This window comes from Palaemon carinicauda, chromosome 22, assembly GCF_036898095.1.
Source record: "Palaemon carinicauda isolate YSFRI2023 chromosome 22, ASM3689809v2, whole genome shotgun sequence".
In the NCBI taxonomy this organism is placed as follows: domain Eukaryota; kingdom Metazoa; phylum Arthropoda; class Malacostraca; order Decapoda; family Palaemonidae; genus Palaemon; species Palaemon carinicauda.
The window spans coordinates 98,569,903-98,582,734 of NC_090746.1; the positions used below are offsets into that span (position 1 = coordinate 98,569,903).

General features: G+C 37.4%; 1 long non-coding RNA gene across 3 annotated transcripts in view; it reads left to right on the forward strand.

The window, feature by feature from the left end:
• Positions 1 to 1,594: 1,594 nt before the first annotated feature.
• The window catches only part of LOC137616198 (uncharacterized), a 296,226-nt gene continuing 284,988 nt past the window's right edge, over positions 1,595 to 12,832 (forward strand). For 2 of the 3 annotated variants that reach the window (XR_011039332.1, XR_011039333.1), the window contains exons 1-4: positions 1,595 to 1,724; positions 2,118 to 2,214; positions 3,819 to 4,025; positions 6,255 to 6,371. This is a non-coding gene — a long non-coding RNA (uncharacterized lncRNA). Of the gene's footprint in view, positions 1,725 to 2,117; positions 2,215 to 3,818; positions 4,133 to 6,254; positions 6,372 to 12,832 lie in introns of those variants that run through there. The other variant, XR_011039331.1, reaches the window with a different exon arrangement.

Sequence of the window (12,832 nt, forward strand, 5' to 3'; positions counted from 1 at the left end):
ACATTATACATAATTTAGAGCTCCCTTCAAGAGAGCCACGAGGCTCTCTAATAGACCCCGCCTAAGTAAACAAGCCTTAGTTTGAGAATCGAACCATATGTGTTGAATATCAAACAACTCTAAAGATAAAATTTTTACCTCAGCAAAGGAGGCTATAAAATAGAGTAGGTTTATTTATTTATCTATCTAATTATTTATTTATTTATTTATTTATTTATTCATTTTTCAGTGATTCTGTCTTTCTGTGGACAGGATTACGTCAAAACTTCTCGACGGACTTTGACGAAATTTTCACCACAGATAGACATTAGGCCATGGACGACTCCAATTACTTTTGGAGATGATCCGAATCCGGATTCTGGATCCAGATTTTCATTTTCTCCATTTTAAAGATAACAACAAAACAAATAGGCGGATTTTGCCGATATTTCCACCACAGATATACCTAAGGTCATAGACGACTCTAATTACTTTTGGAGATGATCCAGATCAGGATTCTGGAATTGGATTTTTTTGCATTTTTCTCCATTTTAAAGATAACGTCAAAACTAATAAACGGATTCTGATGAAATTTGCACTACATATATACCTCTAAATGGACAGATTTTGACGAAATTTACACCACAGATAGACATTAGGCCATGGACGACCCCATTAACTTTTGGAGATGATCCAGTTACATATCCGGCTTCTAAATCTGAATTCTAGATTCTGATTTGCATTTTATGTCATTTTAAAGATTACGTTAAAATAAATAGATGGATTTTGACGAAATTTCCACCACAAATATACCTTAGGGACGACTCCATTAACTTATAGAGATGATCCAGTTCCGGATTCGTTTTCTAGATTCGGATTCTGGATCCGGATTTTTTTTTTTTCGTCTGTGTGTATGTCTTTCTTTCTGTCTGTGGACAGAATTACATCAAAACTACTCGACAGATTTTGATGAAATTTTCATTTTCTTATGATTTCATACTTGTGCACCGAGTTAGGTCTAGTTAGGTCATGTTTGTATAGCACTCGATAATCCTATTAGAATAAAGCAATTCAGATATCTTCTCTTTCCTTCTACTACCAAGCTTTGGAAATATCTAACTTCTTCTGTTTTTCCTAGGTTATATAACTTTTCCCACCCCCAAAAATGTATGAAGTTTTATAATTAATCTTAGAATAAATTTGAGTTCATCTTATCTCTCGAAAACATCCTATGAGCGCAGTTGAACTTTTTCTATATATATTTTTTTTTTCATATACTGACCTTGTTTTATAAACCTCATTTTTTCCTTACTTCACTATTAATATTTCTTTCATTGTGTACAAATTCGTTGCATTTTACATCAAATACTCCTGATCTATCATTCGTTTTTTCTATAAACATGATCATTTTCATGCTTATATTGATGTTCTTATTCGATAATCAGTCTCCCACATTCACATTATTTTTATGTAACATTCCATCGATATTGAAACCACAACGCTAGTACCAGCTTATCCTACTTACTGCTGCCATCTGTTGGCCGTTTGACAAACAACTTAAAGAGTCCCTGCAGAACGAGTGACTTCAAGACTTCGTAGTCCTTTGCTTGTAAATCGGGAGTGTCTGAATCTTTCCTTGGAATAGCCTGTCTAACCCAAATTCAGTTGTTGTTTAAGATCGTTCGTGGCTTTTTAAGTTAAAATCTGGTGAAGTTATAACTTTGGTAATCGTCGAGATAGATATGGTATGTATTGCAAATCGGTATGTTATTAATATATAAAATCTTCGTTGTTTAAGTGTTGTTCCTTGGGTGCTGGTTTAGTATGTGGCCTACCTATCGAATATGGCCTACGAAATTCTATCTGTTTTAGTATGTGGCTTAACCTAACCTAGTCTAACAAGCCAGGTAAACCACATACTAAATCGGCACCGTTCCTTTTAATCAATGAGATGTTACTGCAATTTCTTTAGATATGAGAAGTGTTATATGATTTTTAAGTGTCTGAACATTATCCTTTTATAAACATTATAATTGTCCTAAGTCTATAAAACTTTGTCTTTATTTTCCAGTTCATAGAATGTATCTCTTATTAAACTAGATATGGAGGATCTCCTATTTAAAATTCATAAATTTCAGGGTCGACGATTTCCTGCAGTTCCCAACTTCCTCGCAGTACCAGATATGCAGTGACGGTTTATGCCGCTTGTGATTATTTTTAATTCTAAACTATGAGGTAAGTTAAGTTTTATTCTTATTTTCAAACCACTTTTTGCAAGCTTATCCTCTCCCATTCAGGGGCGCCCCTGATGGCGGAGGATTTCACCTTGGTGTACATCAAGCGGGGCTTGCACTCCTTGTTTTAAGTTTCTTTGGTTTAAAGTTCTCATGGTAATTTGTTTTGTACTTAAACGTGTTTTGTGTTTCAGTTAGAATCTTGTTTAAATTATAACTTCTTTAATACCGAGCTTAATCCTATAAGTTAATTTTATTAGTTAGCCAACATTATTTTATTTTTGAAATATTAAAATTGAACGTGGGTTTTATTTTTTACTATTTAAGACTTCCGACCATCTTTCCCTAACTTAATAACTTTAAAATGGGTTCCATTAAGTTTTAACTTGGGTTTCCCGGTTATCTGGGGCCTAATACTATAACCCTCTTCTGACTGTATAGTCCTTAGATTTTTTCCTGAAATTAGAATTTGCCATAAAATATACAGTTGGGTAGGATTTGGAAAACTTCTTTCATTCCTAAGCTGCCTAGTTGGCCATTTTGTTAGTTTTCGAAATTTTGAGTTTTAACTTTAAAAACGTTAAGCTTTAAAGATATTCCAGTTTCTTGAACCTATAAATTCCTAAACACTAAGTGGCGTAACTAATTGACAACTTCGTAGCTTTAATTTCCTAGATCTAGTCATAAATAAGTTGGCTGACTAGGTGGAAAATTTGAGCTAGTTTCTTTAAATTCGCAACTTTAGTTTCCTAGACTGATTAGTTTCTGGACTTTAAAGTTAACAGACGAGATTGCATTTATTTCCTAAATTTTAAATTAAATAACTTTGATTTAATGTCTGGGGTTTGAGACTTTCCTTTATTTCCTGAATTAAAATTTACTTCAATCGGATGACAAACTATTTTAATTTCAAAGTTAAACAACTTGGATTTAATAGATGGGGTTTGAGGCTTTCCTTTCCTTTCCTAAATTAAAAATTACCTCCAATCAGATGACAAAAACTGCGATTTGATCTAAAGTTAAATAACTTCAATTTGGTAGTTGGGGTATGAAACTTTCCCTTTCATTAATTAAAAATTACTTCTAATTGGATGACAAACAGATTTAAAATTTGATTTAAAATTGTCTAGATTCAAGTTAGATTTTGCAGTTAGCACTTGGGGCCTATGATTGATACGTAAGACTAAAATTGGTGACTTTACATTTTGGTTTACTTTGTATCCTATTTTTCTAAACTTAGTTATAAACTAGTTTGATACTTTTGTATTTTTTTATTTAAAATATAAATTTCATGAGATATAAGTTTTCTAAACTTAGTTATAAACTAGTTTGATACTTTTGTATTTTTCTATTTAAAATATAAATTTCATGAGATATAAATTTAATGAGTTGTTAGGTGTTCAGTTAGGATATTTCAAGCCACTAATTTTCATTTTTAAAGCTTAATTTAATTTTCAGTAAATATTATAAATACTTTAGTTAACTTAAACTTCATCCTTTTAAATTTCAATTGTTTATTTTCTACAAATTTTATGGGCTTTCAGTCCAAAATAAATATGAAAATTTATAGAGCATTCTCTTGACAGTTAAATTTTTCTTCAACAGGTAGTTTTAATCGAAAAAGCCTCTTCTCCAGTTCAGTTACCTTTGGAAAGCAAAGATGTCGTCAATTGCTAGTAATTTGGGAAATAGATTCTGATGCAATTTGTGCAAGAATTCTACGAAACTACTCCGAAGTGCCATATGTTCCTAGAATTACCTAGGACCTTCATTAGCGGCTCTATTTGGCGGCTTTAATTACTTTCTCCTTCGGTAAGTTGCCCTTAGAAGTGACGACAGGAAACTTGGGAATTTAATTGGAGCAGAAGAATTGTGAACTTCAATAAATATTGGATCTAATAAAATATTGACTTATTAAATTCTAGTCTTCTCACTTATTGTTTACATATGGATGGGGCCCAAATTTGGTCACTTGCTCCTATATTTATTTAGAGGATTAAAATTGAGATTCAGGAGAGTGACCAAATGTAATGTTATGGCCAACGGAGGTTTATCATTAAATTTTCTGTCAGAAGGTCTGAACTTTAAATAGAGCCCAAATCTAGTCCTTCCACTATTGAATCGGTGGATTAAAGGAGTTTCAGGCTTTTGAGATAGTTAATTATTCGAAAACTAAATTCATTTTTTAACAATTAGGATATTCAATGGTATGACCAACAGAGGTTTATCTGCATTATTTTGTTAGATGGTCTGGATTTTATCACAAAAAAGGTTACTGATACAGTTTACTGATAAAAGGTATCTCAAAATTTAGACATGAATGAAGGCGGGACCAGTTTGAATATGAAATGAAAATCTATATTGGCAAGTAAGGCTCGATGATGTTTGTTCGCTTTGATATTTGTGATCCTTGAATAAAAGTAGTTTATTTAAATTTTAGAAGAAATATTACTAATTTTATTTATGAGCAGGAACTTAGTAAGTTTAATGAGGATTTAGACCTTGGTGATCCTTTTATGAGAGGAATATACTTCAAACGTAAATTAAATACTTTATTTCTATTTAAAAATAGAGGACATTTTTAAGTTTCATGAGGGACTAAAATCTAGACATTGATGATCCTTGTCTAAAAGGATTATGTACTTGAAAGATAAAGTACATATACCTTAAATCTAAAATAGGAAATTTGAAAGTTTAAGACTATAACAAAGGTATATTTTGATACCCAAGACTAAATTCTAAATAAAATCCTGACCAGGCAGACTACGTTCTTATTATTGGAAGTTTGTTATAAATAAACAAAAACTAGTTAAGGGTTCATATATTGTGCAAGTAGTTCTAACCACTTTACGTGTTTGTGGCAATTAATGCATAAGTGTCAAATGGTTAACCCAGAAACTTTATATTATAACCTAGTTTAGAATGGATCTACCAGACAAATTTAGTTTTGTAATCTGTCAATTTGAGTAGACTTTGAAACTTTTATACTAAGAATTTGTAACTAACATTTTAAGATTTACAAATATCTACCATCTAAAGCAAAGTTGAGTATAAACGTAATACAGTAGCTTATAATTAGTCCCGGAAAGGACTTTTAATAGTAAAGGTTGCTACTCTGTACAGGTTTCTAAATATCTTTACCATCGGATACTAGAGTGGAGTCACCCTCCACTTGGGGTAACTACATAATATTATTGATCACCCATCTGACGGGCGACTACACCCGGTTACAATTAGGAAACTTTGTGGTAACCAGTCTGCTACTGGGTAATAAGAAACTCTTCCTTTTTCCACGAGATTCTCTTGTGAAACAACGTAAACTTAAGAATTCTCCAGTAATTGAGTATAAACAACGGTGCATGGCCTACGTCTTTTGTGGTAATGGATGCGAATGTCACTGGGAATTAAGAAGGATATAGGTTTTAATTCTACGTAGTTTCCCCCCCCCCTCCCCCCCCAGAAAACTCGGAATTACTAGAGAAGGAATTGGCCAGGTTATGTAAATATAATCAAACTATGGCATGTAGTGTACAGTACATCCGATGTAGCTCCCATTTTTGCACCAGAAGCATATTAGAAATTCGTACTATATTGATGGCTACAGTTCGTAAATATTTTTGTTTTTGGTTTAGGTAAGACTGTGGGCTATTAAAGTTCTTCTGCAACCATCAATGCAATAATGAACCTTTGAGTATATTTGTGGTCACCTAGTACATGATATTAATTTACGCAGTACACAATAAGACTAAAACATTCTCGTCTACAAGCTAATGAGCACCATCATAAATTAGTTCAATGTCATTTTAACCACGAACAATAACTATGTTTAAACCACTCATTTGAGAACACTGATCAGTTTTATATTCCTGCAACTTCTCGAATTCGTCTAGTACAATTCAAAAATTAACATGGGTATCCAAGATCGGTATTTAATATTACTCTTTGATTCCACATCCAAAGTTTTGTAGCATATCGAATTCATTTTTAATTTTGTTCTGTGTAACTTTTGCACTAGGAAATCTGAATATTCTCATGTTTCAGGATCACCTGTAAGAATGTCACAACATTGGATCAGCTCAACAATAATGCAAGAGGAGACACAATTATTAGAAAAAGGCAAATAAGAGACAAGAAATTAAACTACTGTGAAGAGATCAGGTTAGAAATCTAAATTTCATTTCATTAATTTTATAGATATAAAGGACTGTTATATATGGTTAGGCAATTTTAGTGTGATTGGTCCTTGGGTTAACAAGTTGTCACCACTCTACTTTGGCCAGCAGTCTCTCATACTTCGGTGGTTCCCAAATTAAGACTCATTGGTTCCCAAACTATTTTCTGTCATTTTCACCCACCCATCTCACACCCAGTTCAACTATCCACATTAACCCCCTTCATGTATTTAACGGAAAGTAATCAAAATTCTGATTAATTTCGAAAGTTTACTATATATTGATAAACGTATAATTGCACGATAGAGTGGATTGTAGTCAAATTTTTAAAAATGGAATTACATAAATTATTTTATTTAAAAAATGATAGTTTCCACGAAATCAACGATTTTAATATTTTTTCGTAATTATAATATACTTTGTTTCGTGTAAAAAAAAAATTATAATATAGGAACCGAAGGTTAATTGCCATTAGAAACAAAGTCTTCTAATTAGACATAGAGTTTTTCACTTAACGTCGAAGAACGTTTAAAACTTTTAAATTGGGTTTGTTCTAAAACTTCGTTGTAACCTATTTTGCATAAAAGGAATATTCATGAAAGGCCTAATGGAAGGACAAAAGGTATTTCATGCAACGTAGGAATTTCTCGGTCCCTTGTGACTGATGACACGAGAACTGATTATTATAAATGATTAGGGAGGTATTACATACAACGAAAAAGAAGATTTTGAGTTAAGGATTAGGAGGATATACGCTTAATTACAGTGATATTACATAGAACGAATAGATGTATTTTGTTTTTAGGATTGGCAGAATATACGCTTCATTAGGGCGGTATTACATAAAACTAAAAATTAATTTATTTTGTTTTAAGGACTTGCAGAATATACGCTTAATTACGATGGTATTACATAGAAAGAAAAAATTATTTTGTCATTAGAATGGCAGAATATACGTTTTATTATGGCTGTATTACATAAAAAAAATAAAAATTTATTTTGTTTAAGGACTGGCAAAATATACACTTAATTACGGTGGTATTACATAGAACAAGAAAATGTACTTTTTTAGGCCTGGCAGAATATACGCTTAATTACAGTGGTATTACATAGAACGATAAAATTTATTTTGTTTTTAGGCCTGGAAGAATGTATGCTTAATTACAGCGATATTACACAGAACGAATAAATGTATTTGGTTTGTAGGACTAGCAGAATATATGCTTAATTACAGTGGTATTACATGGAACGAAAAAATTTATTTTGTTTATAGGACTGGCAGAATATACGCTTGAGGCGGTATTCCATAAAACCAAAAAATTTATATGTTAAGCATAGGTAGACTATACGCTTAGTTATGGCGGTATTACATAAAAAGACATAAAATTTATTTGTTTTAAGGACTGGCAGAATATATGCTTAATTATGGCAGTATTACATAGAACGAAAAATTTTTTTGTTTAAGGACTAGCAGAATATACCCTTAATTACAGCGGTATTATATAGAACGGAAAAATGTATTTTGCTTTTAGGTCTGGAAGAATATATGCTTAATTACGGCGGTATTACATAGAATGAAAAAATGTATTTTAAGGAATGGCAGAATATACACTTAATTACTGTAGAGTGGTATTACATAGAACAATAAAATGTATATTGTATTTTTGGGCTTAGGCCATGTCGTCCTGTTGGAAGTTCCTTTAAGAATAGCTTCCTAGGGTATATTTGACTACAGTGATATTCCTAGAGAATTTTACCTTAAGGTCTCCAGAATTCTAACTCCTGGCGTGAATATCCCTAACTTTTCCTTTTAGGGATATCGCATAATATCAGAGGACGTATTCTTGACATGCCACATAGCTATCCTCACCCCGAATAGCGTTTACGCTTCAAGGGGGAAAAGTGGCAAGAAAACGAAGGGGAGCCGTTAATAGGTGCCTCTCCTCCATTACCGTTTTAAGTATCTAGATGACGTTATATCCGTCCGCCATCTTTATTCCTTTTATCGTAACGCCATCGCTCGGTGATTTTCCTGTGCGCTCTCGTTATTTTGGAAGATTTTGGATTTAATCATGATTTCTCCAGCCTCATCTGCCTCTGGAAAGTTGAGCATTGATCTTTACATTGTATAAATGTAAGCTTTTGCCTTATTTTAATATGAATTAAAGTCAAATTAACATTGCAAGAGCTGTTGCCTAAGCCGGAGGCATCATGGGCGCTGTCGTTCGTAACGCATGAGGCATTTAGTTAGCCAGAACGACCTTCCCGGTTTTAATAGCTTAAATATCTTTAGCTATTTAGCCTTCATTGCTAGGAATTCTTTATGTTATGCCGATAGTATTGATATCAGCTTCTTCGATTTAGGTAACTGAACCTTGTTTACGCTAGGCTTCCTAGCCTAGGCGTTCAGTTTTAGTACTTTCATGCATGATATGATAGACTTTCCTAGTGTTATAATTTTAATGAAGCCTTAGGCGAATTTTATACATGTAAGATATATTGATAGCATAATATTTTCCTCTTCCAAGATAGTATACCAGAGAGTTTCGGTGATTTAGGAAATAGATTCTCACTGCCACTAGGCTACTAGCCTAGTGGCTTATTATACTTTCATACATGTTCCCCGATTGCCCTTATGTATCGTATTTATTAATTCAGACGGAGATAGATATCTCCTCGACTATTGATAAAACGATACTTGTCTCCTATGGAGACTTGAGGGCAATCTCTCCTTCCCTCTGAGTTAGCCTAGGCTATAACCCTAGTCTATCATGCCTTGAGTTGTAATTTAAGCATGATTAGGCTAGGGTTTTCTGTCCTTTCCCTGTAACCACAGAGGCAGGTTTTTGGGTTTTGGTCAGAACCTCAGAGTATTTAGTCTGATGCTGGTGGTTGGCTGACAGGGTGAATAGCATTCCCCTGCTGGACTAAGCTACTGGCATAGGAGGCTCTACCTCCCTAGACCACACCTGAAGGCTTTATATAATATGATACCTTCTCCCTGTGGTCTAGCTGATTAGTCCTGTGCCGGCGGATCCTAGGCTGAAGAATAGCATTCTTCTACTGCCTAGGCTACACCGGCACTAGAACTCTGTTCCTCTATTGTTTAGGGGTGACGGTGAGGGTGCTGCCGGCCCCTTTACTGTATTAGTCGACCCTAGGGTTGAGAATAGAGTTCTCCTGCCACCTGGGTTGGCTTTAATACTAGAACAGAGTTTCGTTAGGTGAGGTAGGACTGGCAACCCTGCCGGCTCCACCCACACTCTATAGGACCCTCACCACTCCCCATTCTGTCCTTTGGTGATGGCCTAGCCATCACAAACTCTTGGCCATCGTCCTACAATCGAGCCGATTGCCGGCAGGTTGTGGGGGATGGCTCGGGTTTCTGTCTGTAGTGGTACAGTCACTCAGCTCTCCCTTACGTACATAGTGCTCCGGGTGAGTTGGGCCAGCTGTGCCGGCTGCCGGCAGAAGATCCCTTTACTGTAGTGTTCTTCAGTCCTCTCTTGGACTGCCATTCATAAATCGGCAATAGTTGTGGATGAGGGGAAGCCTGAATGACACATTCTCCCCTTTCATTTGAACACTCATTCTGGAAGAAGGTAGTAAGGCAGAGCTCTTACACCATCCTTCGATCCATGCTTTCTCTCTATCTATTAGCTGGTACCACTGGGTTCTATCCTGCCGGAAGCTCTAGCTAGCTGCCGGCAGCCAGCAAGCTGCCGACAGCCGGAGAGGTTGCCGACCGCCGTGTCTAAATATCTAATTGCCGGCTGGCATAGAATGCTGACAGCCGCCGATCCACCAGTGACCGGCAGTCTTCCGGCAGCCCGCGAACTGCCGGCCAATACCACAGTCGACAATACATCGACTGAACTGTACCCTGGTGCTAGCCTGCCAGCATATGCCAACTGGAACTACAGTATATGACTATACAGTAGCCAGTATATTTCCAATATAGATCATACTGCAAACAGAAAACTACACTATAGATTATACGGTAGCCAAAATTTTCCAACATACCCTGTGTTGTCATGCGCAGGCTATTGTTGAGACCATATAATATAAAGAAAGTAAGTTCTTTCTATATACTAATTAGTGATCACTGACAACAACCCCAAATCTTAAACCGTCTGGAAGCTGGTGTTAAGTTACACTTAAAAATCTTAGAAATCTTCCGATGGGCTTTTCAAAATAGAATGACCCATGGTTTTAATTTTGAGGGAGGTCACAGCAATTGGCTGGACAGGAAACACATGTATGTGTCTTTCCTATTTCGTTTCTAGCTTATCTATCCTAAGCTACATGCAAAAGGCAAAATATTTATTATAATATTTGTATATTTTATCCTGTGAGATGAATCACCGTATACTCATTTTATTTTACTCTCTTTACAGGAGGACCAACCCAGGTGTAAGAGCGACTTCTGCAACGTGCGAAGTAAGAACTTCTGCAGCCATGAGGTGTGCAGGATGCACTCACGCTGTTCCATCACCAAGGGAACTCTGAAGTATTGGAACCCTCAGGTATGTACTATCTGTAAAACCTTGGTTACTGAGGCTTTCGATGACCCCCAGTCAGCGGAGTCAAGGGATGCAGCAAGGGAGAAGCTGCGTAAATGGGTCCGCGGTTTTCAAAAGAACACCACAGGGCCTTACCTTCTAAGTGAGAAGATGCGGGCCTATATTTTCCCCAGGGCATCTAAAGATGCGGTTATACGTCAGCCTCACCCAGAGATCCCTCGCGTCCAGATACCAGTAGAGTCTCATGTCTCGGACGCGATGAAGGACATCCAACTGGATGACAGGATGTCAGAAGTGTCAGAGAACACTTAAAAAGACCTTCTTGCGGGAGGTCAAGAAGAGGAGTCGACTCTGGCTCCTGATACCGAGGAGGAAGAGGTCGAGACAGTTTCGGTCTCATCGGTTCCTGCCCCAGAACCAGTTCCCTCGATATCGTCTGCTCCCTCATCTGACGACATAGGGAAGACTCTGTCTTCCATTATGACGCTGGTGCAGCAGATCCAAAAGCAGAATGCTGAAAAGGAAGCTGCATTAAGGTTGGAGATACGCCAACTTGCAGCATCCCATGGGTCTTACAGAAGACTCAATGTGAAGGAACTTCCTTCATGTTCGGATGTGAATCCGTGGAGGCATACAGAGTACATGCCCATGACAACTGGGAAGATTTATATTTTCGAGAAGCTGGGTTCAGTCCCCATTGAAGATGTGAAATTCTGGCCCAGCTTGGAGGCTTACCCAGATTGCTCCATCCGTCTGAAGGCAGAGCCAGCATCAAAGGAGACGGAGCCAAAAGAGGTCATAGTTTTTCACCATGCCAAAGTACAGGCTTTGCTGACAAGCACCTTGAAGGAGAGGGCCTTCACTAACTCAAAGGTGCCGGCTCTGAGCAAAAAGCATCCGTCCTTTGTTGTTTCATCTTCCTTGGAATTCCCCTTTATGGAAAAAGGGTACAAGGCAGCTTTAAAGGCGATAGAAGCAGGGAAACCTTGTCCTACACTCAACGAGTGTAAATTGTTATCCCTAGCTTTGCCTATGAACCAGAAGGACTAGAAGGACGTACATCTTACCTTCTCAGTCGGGAAGTTGAAGGCAGATATTGCTGGACGTCAGTTCGGCGACGACCTCCCCAAGTTGTCCGAGTTTCTCCTGCGAAGGGAGCAGGAGACTAAAGAAAGACTTGCCGCCTTCATGTCCCTCCAGACTATCCTGGAGACAATGGCAAGTTACCCCCAGAACCCAGATATGTTTATGGTTGTGGCCAAAACACATCTGGCAACTGTGACCAAAGACCTGTATGGCTTCATTAAAGCCAGAAGGTCTTGTAGGAAGTTCGTGTTCGCCTCGGCTGCGGTGAGACACGAACCTAGGAAGCTAATTTCGTCCAGTATCTGGGGAAAGGACCTCTTCCCAAGTGAAGTGGTCAAGGAAGTAGTCGACAAGGCCGCCACAGAGAATAGGAACCTTCTCCAGAAGTGGGGCTTGTCACTGAAGAGCAAGTCTTCCCCAGATGAGGGTCCCAACTTAAGCGGAAGACAGAGGCGCCAAGGGTGCCCTCTCGCCCTGCCAGACAACAAAGGCAACTACAACTTCCAGCGACCACGGTGCCTCAGGTGGTAGCACAACCTCCTACTACCTACCAGTTGGTACCCCAGCAAATGGCGACACAGTCACCAGCCTTTACTCCAGCCTTTGAGAGGCAGTCTACTACCTTTCGGCCGAAAGCCAGGGGAACATTTAAAGGTTCCTATAGACGCCCCTCAAATGGCAGAGGCAATAGAGGAGGACGCGGTCAAGGAGGCAAGTCCTCCGGTCAACAGTAAAAGTGAGATGCTTCTGGTTGGAAGAAAAGACTACTCATTTCGGGATCGCTGGAACTTCGATCCCTGGAACTTCGATCCCTGGGCCCACAGCCTAATCAAGAACG